The sequence below is a fragment of the Phyllostomus discolor genome, chromosome 14, assembly GCF_004126475.2.
Source record: "Phyllostomus discolor isolate MPI-MPIP mPhyDis1 chromosome 14, mPhyDis1.pri.v3, whole genome shotgun sequence".
Classification (NCBI taxonomy): Eukaryota; Metazoa; Chordata; class Mammalia; order Chiroptera; family Phyllostomidae; genus Phyllostomus; species Phyllostomus discolor.
In genome coordinates, this window is record NC_040916.2 from 18,731,504 (window position 1) to 18,743,880 (window position 12,377).

General features: G+C 45.3%; 1 protein-coding gene across 2 annotated transcripts in view; it reads right to left on the minus strand.

Annotated features, from left to right (window-relative positions):
• RALGPS2 (Ral GEF with PH domain and SH3 binding motif 2) overlaps positions 1–10,623 on the minus strand; it is a 118,257-nt gene extending 107,634 nt beyond the window's left edge. Inside the window, exon 1 of one of the 2 annotated variants that reach the window (XM_028530947.2) lies at positions 10,383–10,623. The gene's annotated coding sequence lies outside the window, so the exon portion shown is untranslated. The remainder of the gene's footprint in view (positions 1–10,382) is intronic. The other variant, XM_028530946.2, reaches the window with a different exon arrangement.
• Between the last annotated feature and the right edge of the window lie 1,754 nt (positions 10,624–12,377).

Consider the following 12,377-nt stretch of genomic DNA (forward strand, 5'->3'; position numbering starts at 1 on the left):
TCTTTGCTTTGAATGATGTCCACTTTGATATTAACACAGCCACTCCATCTTTCTTTCAACTATCGTAAATACAGCATTTCTTTCCCCATCCTTTACTTTTAACCTACTTGTATCTTTATATTTAAAGTGTGCTTCTGATATAGGCAAGGACATAGCTGGGTCTTGCTTTTCTATACAATCTGACAATCTCTGCCTTCTAGCTGGTATGTATAGGCCATTTATATTTGACGTGATTATCAATATGGTTAGGTTTTTAAGTTTATTATCTTGCTATTTGTCTCATGTTCTTTTTCTTATTATTATGCTTCCTTTTGAATCAGATTGAGTATATTTTCTGATTCCATTTTACCTCTTTTGTTGGCTTATTACCTGTAATATTTTAAAAAACAGGATTGCTTTAGGATTTACTGTATATACCTTTTAACTTACCATGGTCTACCTTCAAGTAATACTATACCACTTTACGTATAGCATAAGAAACTCATGGTAGTATGCTACCTCGTACCATATCTTGCCCACCTAAGTCTCTGTATCTGAGCTATCTATTAAAATAAGAGGGAAGCATTAGAAAAGTGTAAAAGGAATAATAGCAACAAATGGAGACTTTCTCCCTAGTTTTATTTAAAAAGGAAAATTAGAACTGAAAAAAAATTGGTGTTTAAAATTAAAACTCCACAACTGCTCCACCTGGGTTCAAATCCTAGCTCCGCCACTCATGTGTCGTGTAACCTCAGGCAAGACGAATAGCTTCCCTGTTTCTCAGTTTTTACAATTCCTCTTTAAGATGAAGGTAACAACAGTACCCACTTCACCAGGTTATTATGACCACCCACTGAGTTAATGTAGGTAAGATGATTAGAATAGCACCAAGCATCTATTAAATGCTTAATAAATAGCGCGCCCCATTATGCACATTGAGTAAGGCAGTATTTTTCAATTCCCCCTGCATGCCCTAAAATAATCTCGCTTACTCAGCCCACGTGCCGGGTCGCACTGCTCTAAGGGAATCAATCTGCAAGCGAATTAACCCCCTGGGCCCTTTTAGTTGCAAGAAATTTATCCAAATGACCCCAAATAGTACTATATATGAAGCTGTTTATGGAACATTTGTCATGTGCTTAGAATGGTTCTAAAAGCATTCCATACATCATCTCATTTAATCCTCACATCGACCCTATGAGGAAAGGTATTGTGACGTTTATGTTACAGAGGAGGAATGACAGAAAGTTAAACCACCTGCCTAAGGTTACTCACCTAGTGAGAGACAGGGCCAGAATTTGCTGCCGCGAGTCTGACTCTTTCCTGGGAAGAAACTGGACGCAGGCCCCAGAAGGGCAGGAGCCGCAGAAGTATTTGCATAATGGGGGGAGCGTATCTGCAGGGCCGGAAACCAGACTTCCGGTCTCACGCTCAGACCACACGGTTGCTCTCTGAGAATGCCATGCTTCTCCTGGTGCAGAGGCACCGAGAACCTCTCGGTAACCAGAGGTTCTTTCCTGGTTACCAACTGGCTTCCTCATCTCCTGTATCACTTCCGTGACTCTCAGCTTCTGCTTCTACTGTACTTACTTTCCGTCTCTTAAACTTCAGTTCTACAGGCCTTTACGCTAATGCATCCATCCTTACAGCTTCGGCTCCCACGGCTCAACGGCAAATTAATTCCGTGCTTCCTATAAATGGCTGTAATTTCCCCCAACTAGGCAACCCTGGATGTTTAGCGGGGGCTTACACATTAGTGGCCGTTACATGAAATGCCCATTCTTGGACCAGTCAGTTGCAATACACTTCTACATGGTAAAAAAGAAAATAAAAAAACCGCAACCACTGAGAGCTCCTCTGCAAGGACTGTAGGGAAAGCAGGTTTCCTCCAAGGGAGCTGTGGGCGGGCCGGAACAACAGAATGTCCAGGGCACCGGGTCAGCCCAGTCACCACTCATCTGAGGCTCAGAAGCCGTGTCAGTACCACTACTAAGCTACTTGGCGATGACAGTGAAACAGCAGTTATAAATACACACTCTGGTTGTGATCAGGGAGATCCCATCACGTGCAGGGTCGCAGACGCACAGCAGGAGCCACAGGCCCGGCTACGGGTAAACGAAAGGCTGCCCTACCATGCCACCAGCACTGTCGCTGAGAGAAGGAAAGCCCACCGTCACCCGTCACTGTCAGTTCCGTGCAGAGACAGAAGGACTGATCATCGATGACCCGTCCACTCCTACGGCTTCACCTGAGGGGTCACAACCGGAGTTTCTTATCCATTAGGTACTCCCCAAACACTTCTCTTAGTGGACTTACCCCTGGTCCCTCCAGCTTTGAGAGACAGGATCTAAACCACACAGGCCTATTAAAAAGCATATCCTCAAATCAAAACTAAAAGCACAGGAGGTTATCCCAGCAACTTACAGATAAAAGCTGTATTGATCAAACCTAAAACACATATTCATCTACCACTTACAAAACCCGAAAATCTATAAAGATTTCAGCACATTCAGAAGAGCAGCTTAAGAACAGCAACAGCAAACATACAGATTTGTCGTGTGAGCTAATGCCAGAAAGCCAGAGACAATCTGGGCAGATCCGGGGAGTCTACGTCAGGACTGGAAGTGGTCTAGAGAATTTCCTCCAGTAACCCGAGAGATCCAGAGCAAGCCCAGACAGAGGAGAAGCCAGGCTGTGATTCCGCCTGCTCTCTGCGGTCCTCAGCGAGGAAGAGTGAGGAGCTCATTCAGCTAAGCACTTTGCTTACCACACTTCTCCTTTAATCTCTACAATGACGTTAGGAGAAGATACTCTTATGCCGACTTTACACATAAGGGAGGCTGGATAATAAAGAAATTGGGTAACTTGCCCAGATGCATACAAACTTTCAGCACAGGCTTAAAACCACTATCCGTGTCACACACAAAAAAAACTTACTTAAATTTTAAATTATTTGATGGAGTTCAAGGACACTCAGATGCGTTATTAGAAATTCAAGGCAACATGAAATTGCAGTTTTGCCATTCGCATTCCTTTCGATGTAAATTCAACTACAGGTTTATACACTTAATAGAAAATGCCAACTGGTAATTTTTGGACTAGTCCCAACTAAAAGTAATGTTTCTCGAGCAAGCACGTTTGCGTACGTCACTCCTTGTTCAAAACACCATTAACTTTATGACAGCTAACCATGTGGGTAAAAAGACAAGTATTAGATCTTAATAAAATAGGATGAATTAAGATGAAAAACTTCTAAACCATAAAAATACTAGAAATAAACATAGGTAAATGTTCCTGTCTTTTGCCCAGTTGTTTTAAAATTGGGCTGCCTGTACCCTGAAACACCAATCCAAAAGAACCTATGCACCCCAATGTTCATAGCAGCACAATTCACAATAGCAAAGTGCTGGAAGCAGCCCAAGTGCCTGCCCATCAGTAAATGAATGGGTCAAAAAACTATGGTACATTTACACAATGGGATTCTATGCAGCAGAAAGAAAGAAGGAGCTCCTACCCTTTGCAACAGCATGGATGGAACTGGAAAGCATCATGCTAAGCGAAACAAGCCAGGCAGTGAAAGACAAATACCATATAATCTCACCTTTAACAGGAACCTAAACAACAAACAAACAAACAAGTAAAATATAGTCAAAGTCACTGAAATAGAGGACAGGCTGTCAGTGACCAGAAGGGAGAGAAGAGGGAATTTCAGGGGAGAATGGGAAGGGTTTACAGGAACAAATTTAAAGGACACATGGACAAAAACTAGGGGGAGGGTGGAAGTGGGAGGCAGGTGGGGAGGGATGGGCGGGTGGGACCAAAAGGCAGAAAACTGTACTGGAACAATGACTAAAATAGTAGTAATAAAAAAAATTGGGCTGCCTGTACTTTTTTGACATACATTTTCTAAACACTAAGGTTCCAAGTCTCCTGTCCGATTGAACTGGTGCTGGCACTTTTCCTGGTGTGTCGCTTGCCTTTTTACTCTGTTAATGGTGAAAGTACTTCTTTAATGAATGGAAGTACTTCTTTAACGGAAGAACAATGTATCAGTCTTCTCTTTCCTGCTTAGTACTTTTTCTGTCCGGTTGAAAAGAAAAATCTTTGCCTACCACAGGGTCATGTAGCTATTCTTCTGTTTTCTCCCAGAAACTGTAATTTTCACCGTCCACATTACATGTACAGCTTCCTGAAAGAGCACCTAGTCCCCAGGTTACCAAACTATTCCAGAAAACAGGAAAAAAAAAAGAGAAAGTTTCATAACTCATTTTACATAGCCAGCATAACTCTGAGACTACAATATATACATATAAACCTCTGATAAATGTATCTACTGATCAATGTAGGTTTTTTAGAAACTGTAAACAGAGGCAAACCAGGCTCAGCAGTAAAACGGGAGAAAGAAGCACACGCAACACAGCTAAGTGGGGTTGGACCCGATAATACAAACACAAACAGGAGATAATCTACACATGGGGTACACCTATCAGCAGGTTAATGCAGGAAATGCCTATGATCATCCCCGCCAGTACAGGAAAAGCACTTGATAAAATTCAATACTTACAATATTTTAAAAACCTTACAAAACTAAAGCTAGAAAGTACTTCTTCATCTTTTACAGTTATCTGTCAAAATGTACGTAGGGAGAGGCTGGTGAAAAGGTACACATGCTCAGCTGTAAGATGAAAAAGCCCAAGGATCTAGTGTATAACGGGGTAACTAAATTGGTGACTCGGTTTCACATAGCTGAAATTTGGTAAGAAAGTAGAACCGAAGTGTTTTCACCACAAAAAGGGTAAGCCCGTGCGGTGACGGTGTGCTGAGCTGCTGGGGGGCACCTGTCACAATGGACACCCCCCCAATACTCACTCTGCACACGTCCTCTTACCGTTCTGTCAAGTGTATGTACCTCAATCAGGCGGAAAACACTGAACAGCATCTGTTATGTTCTCTCATTTCTGTACAATGTTCCTTCTTATTGTGGATGTGTTAGGTGTGCGTGCAATTACTTGTATGTTAGTTAAAACACAAATGCATTAGAGACAAACAATTCTGTCGTAGTGTTTACCTTCTCATACAATCTTTCTTGAAAGTTACCGAGGCGTGCGTCCCAACAAAACAAAGGTGGGAACCGAGAAGGCGGAAGGCCCGGATGCAGGGACCACAGGCTCAGCCAGGGGCGAGGCGGGGAGAGCTCCGGGCTTGGTGAAAGGCCACCGCGCCACCGCTGTGTGCAAGAGGGAGCCACGGTGCAAATCTGAGCAAAAGGATGAAGAGCCCTTGGACTTTTCCAATTAAAAAGCAAAACTGAACAATCAATTACTTGATGTGTTTGAACATATGGGGATGGTTTCGAGGGGGAAAAAAAAGAGACAAATAGGAGACCAAACAAAAACCAAAAATGAAGAAAAAAATTTAACTCCAGGAGGTTTAATTATAGTATACTGCAAGGTTCAATGCTGAACACATGTACACGATGAACAAAGATTTAACCAGAAGCATGCTGGAACTATACTGGGAGACAAGGGGAGGGGAAGTCCAAGGTAGCATCAACTCACAGCACAGACTCATCTCCCACAGCAGGAGGCCAACCAATAATATTGAAAATTGACAAATAAATGTTTTAAAATATGCAAGTCAGTATCAGAAGAAACAGCTAGAATCCTGTAGACGGGTGGGCGCTCTGAGAGCAGGCCCCGGGAGGGGAAGTGATAAAACAATGAGGCGAGGGGCTGGCGTTTTTCACTCTACATCCTGCCACATAATGGTCCTTGTAACTGCACAGGTGTACTGTTTAAAGTCAAAACCAAAAGAGTTATTAAAACAAAACTAGTGGTTTTCGTATCATTTAATACAAATGATCCCCCTCACCCCACAAATATTATTGACTATGGTGCCAGGTGCTTTTCTATGTGCTAGGAATGCGACAGTGAATAAAATTCAGCCCTTGCCTTCATGAAGCTTACATCCAGAGGGAAGCAGATAATAAACAAATTATCGCATGCCATATTGTCAGATGAATTGATGTTGTGAAAAAAAAAAAATACAGGTAAGGGTAAAGTGTGACTGGGATGCTATTTAGGTACGGTTCTCAGAAAAGGGCTCTCCCAAGAATCAGCGAAAAGGAAAAATCAACCTAAAAAGGAAATCTGTTTTAAGAAAAGGTTAAGTAAGTAAAATTACAGAAGGGTATCAATTAAGTTCAAGGTGAGAGCTTCTTTTTAAGCCTCTCACACTGCAAAGCAATGTATCATTCAAGAGCTGGTACCAAAGGTGCTCCGTGGTGGCAGACATAAATTGCCGGGCGCCCACAACCTAAGTTAAATGAACACTGATTTATACTCTTCCTATGTCCTTAACTAGCCCTACTTATGAATGTGACTGAATGAATTTACACTCAAACTATTTTCTTTCCATAGAATAGGTAGATGTCAGACATTTCAAATTCTGGTGTTTTATTCCTAAGTTTTCCTCAATCAAAGGCTCAAGACATTGATCGACAAAGATTCCAGATTAATTCCAAACTTACCAAAATATATCATATCCAACCTTCATCCGCTCACTGAAGAGGGACCGTAAACCAATGGGAATAACACCCACTTAAAGAAACAACTTATAGGGTAATGCAATACATTCACTTGACTCTCTAAGGACCCTCACACTCAGGAGGGGGTAGAGTTTCAAGCTACTTGAATTATCTTTTCACTGAAAATTGAGTGACTTATAAAATGTATTCAGGTTGAAGCAACAATTTTATGCCAAGACAGCCACTGCACAAGAAAACCATCATTCAAAAAGCAGAGTTGATTCTAACACTTATTTTCAAAACACTTATACCATTAAAAGTAAATTCAAACACTCCTTTTTATGCAGGAAAAAGACAGTACTTTTAGGTTTAAATAGGTCTGAAAGTCTGACTCACAAAAAGAAAAATTCAGTGAACTACATTTCAATTAATAATTGAATTTCAAGTCCAAACGTTATTTAGAGGTTTCTGGAAGCGCAGCCCAGCAGCTGTGCCATGTGCTATTCCACTCTTGGACCCACTGCGCTCACACAGCAGGGGCGGGGCATCCCGTCACAGCAGGGGCCAAAACTCAAGTCTGGGTTCTCCGCTGCTCATCAGCCACCAGTGTGCTTCCCATCTCCAAGTCCGCTTCCTCGTCTGGAATGGAAATGATGATGCCTATCTAGGGCCCTGTCAGCGAAAATACCAAAATACTTCAGTGCCAATACTATATGGGAAAACTATGTAATCTGTGTAAAACAAAACAAAACAAAACAAACAGCACCACTATGTCACATTTTAATCAAAAAGGAATCTGATCACTTTCAGTCAAACTTTTTGATTTTTGCTATTAATTGTGGTTATCAGACTGTAAGGAGGAACAGTAGGACATTGGTCCACTCACACACACAGCCAAAAAAAGACTCTTAAAAAACATACATAAAAAAAATTAAACTCCCTTATAAACACGCACCAAGAGAAAACATTTTTAGCAGACATTTCACTTAAATAAACCAAACGAATAAAGCTGTTGAACCACATGTAAACTCTGTGTCACCTGACTTCAGGCCGAATGTTTATTTTGATTTAGTTGGGAACCAGACACCCAATGTACATAAACATCAGCATATTTTAAAAACAACTGTCTCACTGCTTTTGTTCACTCAGTAATAATTTCTACTATTCTTAGAACGAAAAAACACAAATACTACCCTTAAGCAAACAAACTCATCCGTGTCCTGGCCAGTGTGGCTCTCAGTTGGTAGGAGCATCATCCTGTAACCAAAAGGTTGTACGTTCGATTCCCAGTCAGGGCACCTACTCAAGTTGGGGGCACTGAATCCCTATATGAACCTATGGTAGGCAACCCATTGATGCTTCTCTCTTGCACCGATGATTTTACCTATCCCTTTCTCTCTCTCTAAAAGCAATGGGGGGGGGGAATGTCATTGGGTGAGGATAAAAAAAATTAAAAAATAAAAACTCATCAGAGGGGACTTTACTTCTTAAACTAACATTCAACAGTGTTATCTGACAATGAAGTAGTAGACTGTTTGCCCATTTGCCCTTTAACCTCCACCAGGACAGAGACCTTTTTCTTTATATCCCCAACATCTAGACACCACGTAGGTACTCAACGAATATGCGTCCAATGAGTGAATCAACCAATGAACGAGCCAATGAATGAATGAACCAACGAACCAAAGAAAGGACTGGGTCTCTGGACAAAAGCTTAAATGTTTGAAGTTACAACAGAACAATTTCACCTACATCTCCATCATTCACTACAAACAACTACTCTCTCAGCTGCGATGACGTAAGAAGCTGAAAAAGTGCTGTGCTGGACAGTAAAACACACAAACACATCACTCAGCCACTCACATGTAGAACAGAAGCACACAAGATTTGCAAAGCCAGTTCTTCAGTTATATTTTCGCTCAGGAAATTTTGGTGTGTTCTTTCTGATAATAAAGCACGTTGCAATTTTGATCATGCAAGCACATCTTTTAAGTTCTGTGGCAATCCTGAATAATTTAGGCAAAGTGAGCAATATTTCCAGAGTCCACCAGAGTACTTTGAAAGCCAAACTCCTTAATTCAACGAAAGGTGGAATAAAATGGAAAAATAAGGTAGATCTTAACTACTTCAAAATTATACTTATTAAAAAAAGAAAATAAACTGCTTAAAATAATTACATTGAAATTATTCAAAAAAACCCACTTAATGTCCTTATATTTGATCTTGAAGCTAAAGAGACAAGTTATATTCCAAATCTTGGAAGCTTGGTGATAAACTTCATGCCTACAAAACTTGAGTTAAAGGTTATTTTTATTAAAATAATACTGTTTGGATAAGTTCGTAATCGTAAAAGTCTACAGTAAGACATTCAGCAGGACCAGTAATCAACACTGTATGTATGATTCTACAGCACCTGTAGACGCACAGTGATCGGGGTGGAACAGGCTTTTATGAACGGCAAGGTACGACCTGTGACTGCAATACTATGTCTGCAAGGGTCGAAAAGTTTCCCAAATTCTGATGGTCACCTCCAGAGAGACTCACTTGAACAAGTGTGGATCTGAGGGTGAACGCCGAAAAACAGCCCAGTGAACTTCTAAAAACGCGGGTTCGAAAACAAGGGCTCTCTATAGCAATTACAGTGTCGCACTTTAAAAACCCTGGGCACAGCAAAGATAAAGCTCAATTAACTGCTGCCTGGGTTTCCTACTTTATGGTCGGGAACACTGGGTATTAGACACTTCTTTTTGGCGCTTTCTTGAACAGAAATTTCGCGTTGCCATCGCCCCTCCTCCACAGCTAACATCAGTGCCCTCTCTTCCTCCTCCCTCACCCCTCCCAGTTCAAACAAATTAACATTTGTACAAGGTGCCTCCTATCAGCTCGCAGCTTCTTCCCAAACACGCCCACGTACACTGAAACTGGCCTGCGTCTACACCACACACGGCTACAGGAAAAGAGTCGAGGGGGGCTGCTGGGGAGATAATTCAGCACCGCACAGGTTTTACGGCTCTTTTGCAGATAGGAGCGCCTCACTCGGGGCTCGGGTTGCTCCCAAATCACCTCTAGAGCACGGTGTTTATGCGCCTACCTAATCCGATACTGCAATGGAATTCCGGATATTTGCAGACAGACAGCCTGGCTTTGCAAGTGTTTGATCTGAGCCGTCCGGAATCTCCTTCTTTCAATCCGCCGGCTCCTAGTAGTGCAGTCCCCGGACCTCCGGCAGCGGCCCCGGCCCCGCACCCCACACTCCGCCGCGCGCCCGGCAGAGGCCGGCGCGGCACCAGCCTCTCCGGGTCCGCGGCTGCCGGGCGACTCAGGCTGCGGGCCGCTCCGCAACAGGTCACCCTGACGGCCACTGCGCGCTCCGCAGGCAGCCGGCTCAGCGACAGGGCTGTGGGGACGCAGCGGCCGGAGCCCGGGAGGGGGTGTGGCCCGCTCCGCGATCCCCGCGCCGGCTCACCTGGAGGGAGGCGGGGGCGCTGCCGGCCGCCGGGGGCTTCGGCCACCCCGGAGCAAGAACCGGGCGAGAGGGGCTCGGGGGCTTGCCGCGACCCCGGCGCCGGGACGGAGAACCGGCGCGGGGACCCCACGGCCGCCTCCTGACTCCGAGAGCGAGCCGCCGAGAGAGGTGCGGCCCCGAGCCCCCGGCTCCTTCCTCCCTCAGCCTGAGCCCCGCCGCCCCCTCCCCGCGCCGAGGACGAGCAACCCGCGGCCGCAGCCGGGAGTTCAACCCGCGCAGCCGCCGCCATTCACCGCGCCGCCGCCGCCGCGGCCACGGCTCAACTCCGCCGTGGGGGCGCCGCGCACCCACTTTCCCTCCCCTGCACCGCCCGCCGAGACTCCGCGCCGGGCCCGCGTCCAGAGCACCGACCTGTGCGGCCGCGGCCGTCGCCTCGGAGGATGGAAGACCCGCCGGCGTCACGCTCCGCCGCCACCGCCGCCTAGGCTAGCGCCCGGCGACCCGAGCAGTCGGCGTCTCTCATTTAGCGCCGGCCGCCGCCGCGGCACTCGGGGGAGGGGAGTGAGCTGGATCCACCCCGTCCGCCCGGGGCTGGGGGAGGAGAGCCGACCTGCGGGGACGCGCGCCGAGCGGGCGGGGCCCAGCCGCGCTCGCTCACCAACGGAGCACGCTCGCGCCCGCCCCGTGAGCCGCGGCCCGCGGGGTCTTTCCCCGCGCGCGCCCCCGCCAGCCGCGCTACCGGCCCGCGGAGCCCAACGGCCGCTCGGCGCCCGTGGCCTCCGCGCGCGCCGCAGCCCCTCGGCCCGCGCCCACTGGTGGGAGGGGCCGCTACCAGCCGAACTTGGAGGCGGGGAGGGGATCGGAAGGCAGGCAGGTGGGGCCCCCCTCCCGCACCGGCCCTCCGCAGTGAAATCCACTGTGCCGCCTGTCGGCTTCAGCTCCTGCACCTCACCTTCAAGGCCAGAGAACAAAGTCTGGAAACCTTCCGCCCCCGCATCTCTTGTCCTGCCCGCGCAAACGGTGTTTTTAGAAGTCGCTGCGGCCCAGTGAGGGGGTTCCGAGAGTGAAGAGCCACCCCACTGCCGTAGGATCATAAATTATGGTGATCAGTACTCTCACACACCAAGATTCGGCGGAAAGTGTTAGAAGAAGGCCTTTGTAAGTGTCGTGCAAGCTACAGCCCTGGGCTTAATGATCAAATGACAGAAATCTGGCAATACCTGGGTCTCAGATTGATGAGTTGCAGGTGAACAGTATTTTCACTTCAATGCACGAATGAGATTCTGAAATACTAAATATTTCCTGCGAATGAAGAAGGAACAGATTTGGTATAAATGGTGGGAGGGTGTTGTTTTGGAGGGTGCACTACATGGGGTGGCCTACTTAAAATTAGCACCGTTTGATGCCGAGCGACTATAAATGCACGGGTGAGCCACCTTTGTATAGGCTGTCATTAGACCATTTGTACATGGGTGATGATTTGATGACCTGTGCAGTCGCATGTGGAAGGAATACCGTGTGCTAGCGTTGGGTATAAAACATGAAAGGACCACAATTGTTCCCACTTGGTTTCTTTCTTCTCTTTAGTAACCATTAAACAGAACTGATTGGACTTGTGTATTGCAGAGTGCTATTATGTCCTCTTTTGACTGCCTCGTGTCCTAGCCCTTTCCTTGGGGCAGCTGGAGTGTCTGTCAACCTCCTTCTCTTAAAGAGGATTGTTTCTTTAAAGCCCCCCCACCCCACCTACCCACCCAAGATAAGTTAAAAAAGAAAAGGAAAAAACATGGATAGGCAAAGGTCATAGTTTTTCATTTTTATTGCATTTTATTTTTAAAGAAAGCCTTTAAAAGAAGCAGGACGAAATCACTGGGAGAAGTAGAGAAACAAAAAGAAGGAAAAGAAAACAAACATCTTTCAAATGAGAATAGTCTGAAAAAACAAAAAAAGGAAAAGAGACAGTTGGTAAAAAAAAGGGAGGGAGGAATGTATTATGTATACAGACGTTTTCCCATAAATGTTAATGCTTCAAGTCCTGAAGAAACAATGGGCAAAGAGAATTAGCACTTGGAAAAAAAACTCTTCTGGTTATCAAGTTGAGTACATGATTAGGGTTTTTCTTTTCCTAAGTGTTAGTAAGAGGTTAAGGAAAAGGTGGTTGGCTATGTGCCAGCAATAATACAATTATACGTATATTTATATACAATTATAATGGGCTATTTCTTGAGTATGCCTCATTATTGCTGCTCTTAAAAAATAGGAAAACTGAGGAACAAAAGGGAATTCTATTTTGTATAAATGTCTTACAGTTACTTTAAACGTGAATTGGGTTTCCTAAAAGCAACTGAGCTTGTGTTCCTACCTTTGCCGATAATTTTCTGTTTACTGTAAGGGCAGTGAAGTTTC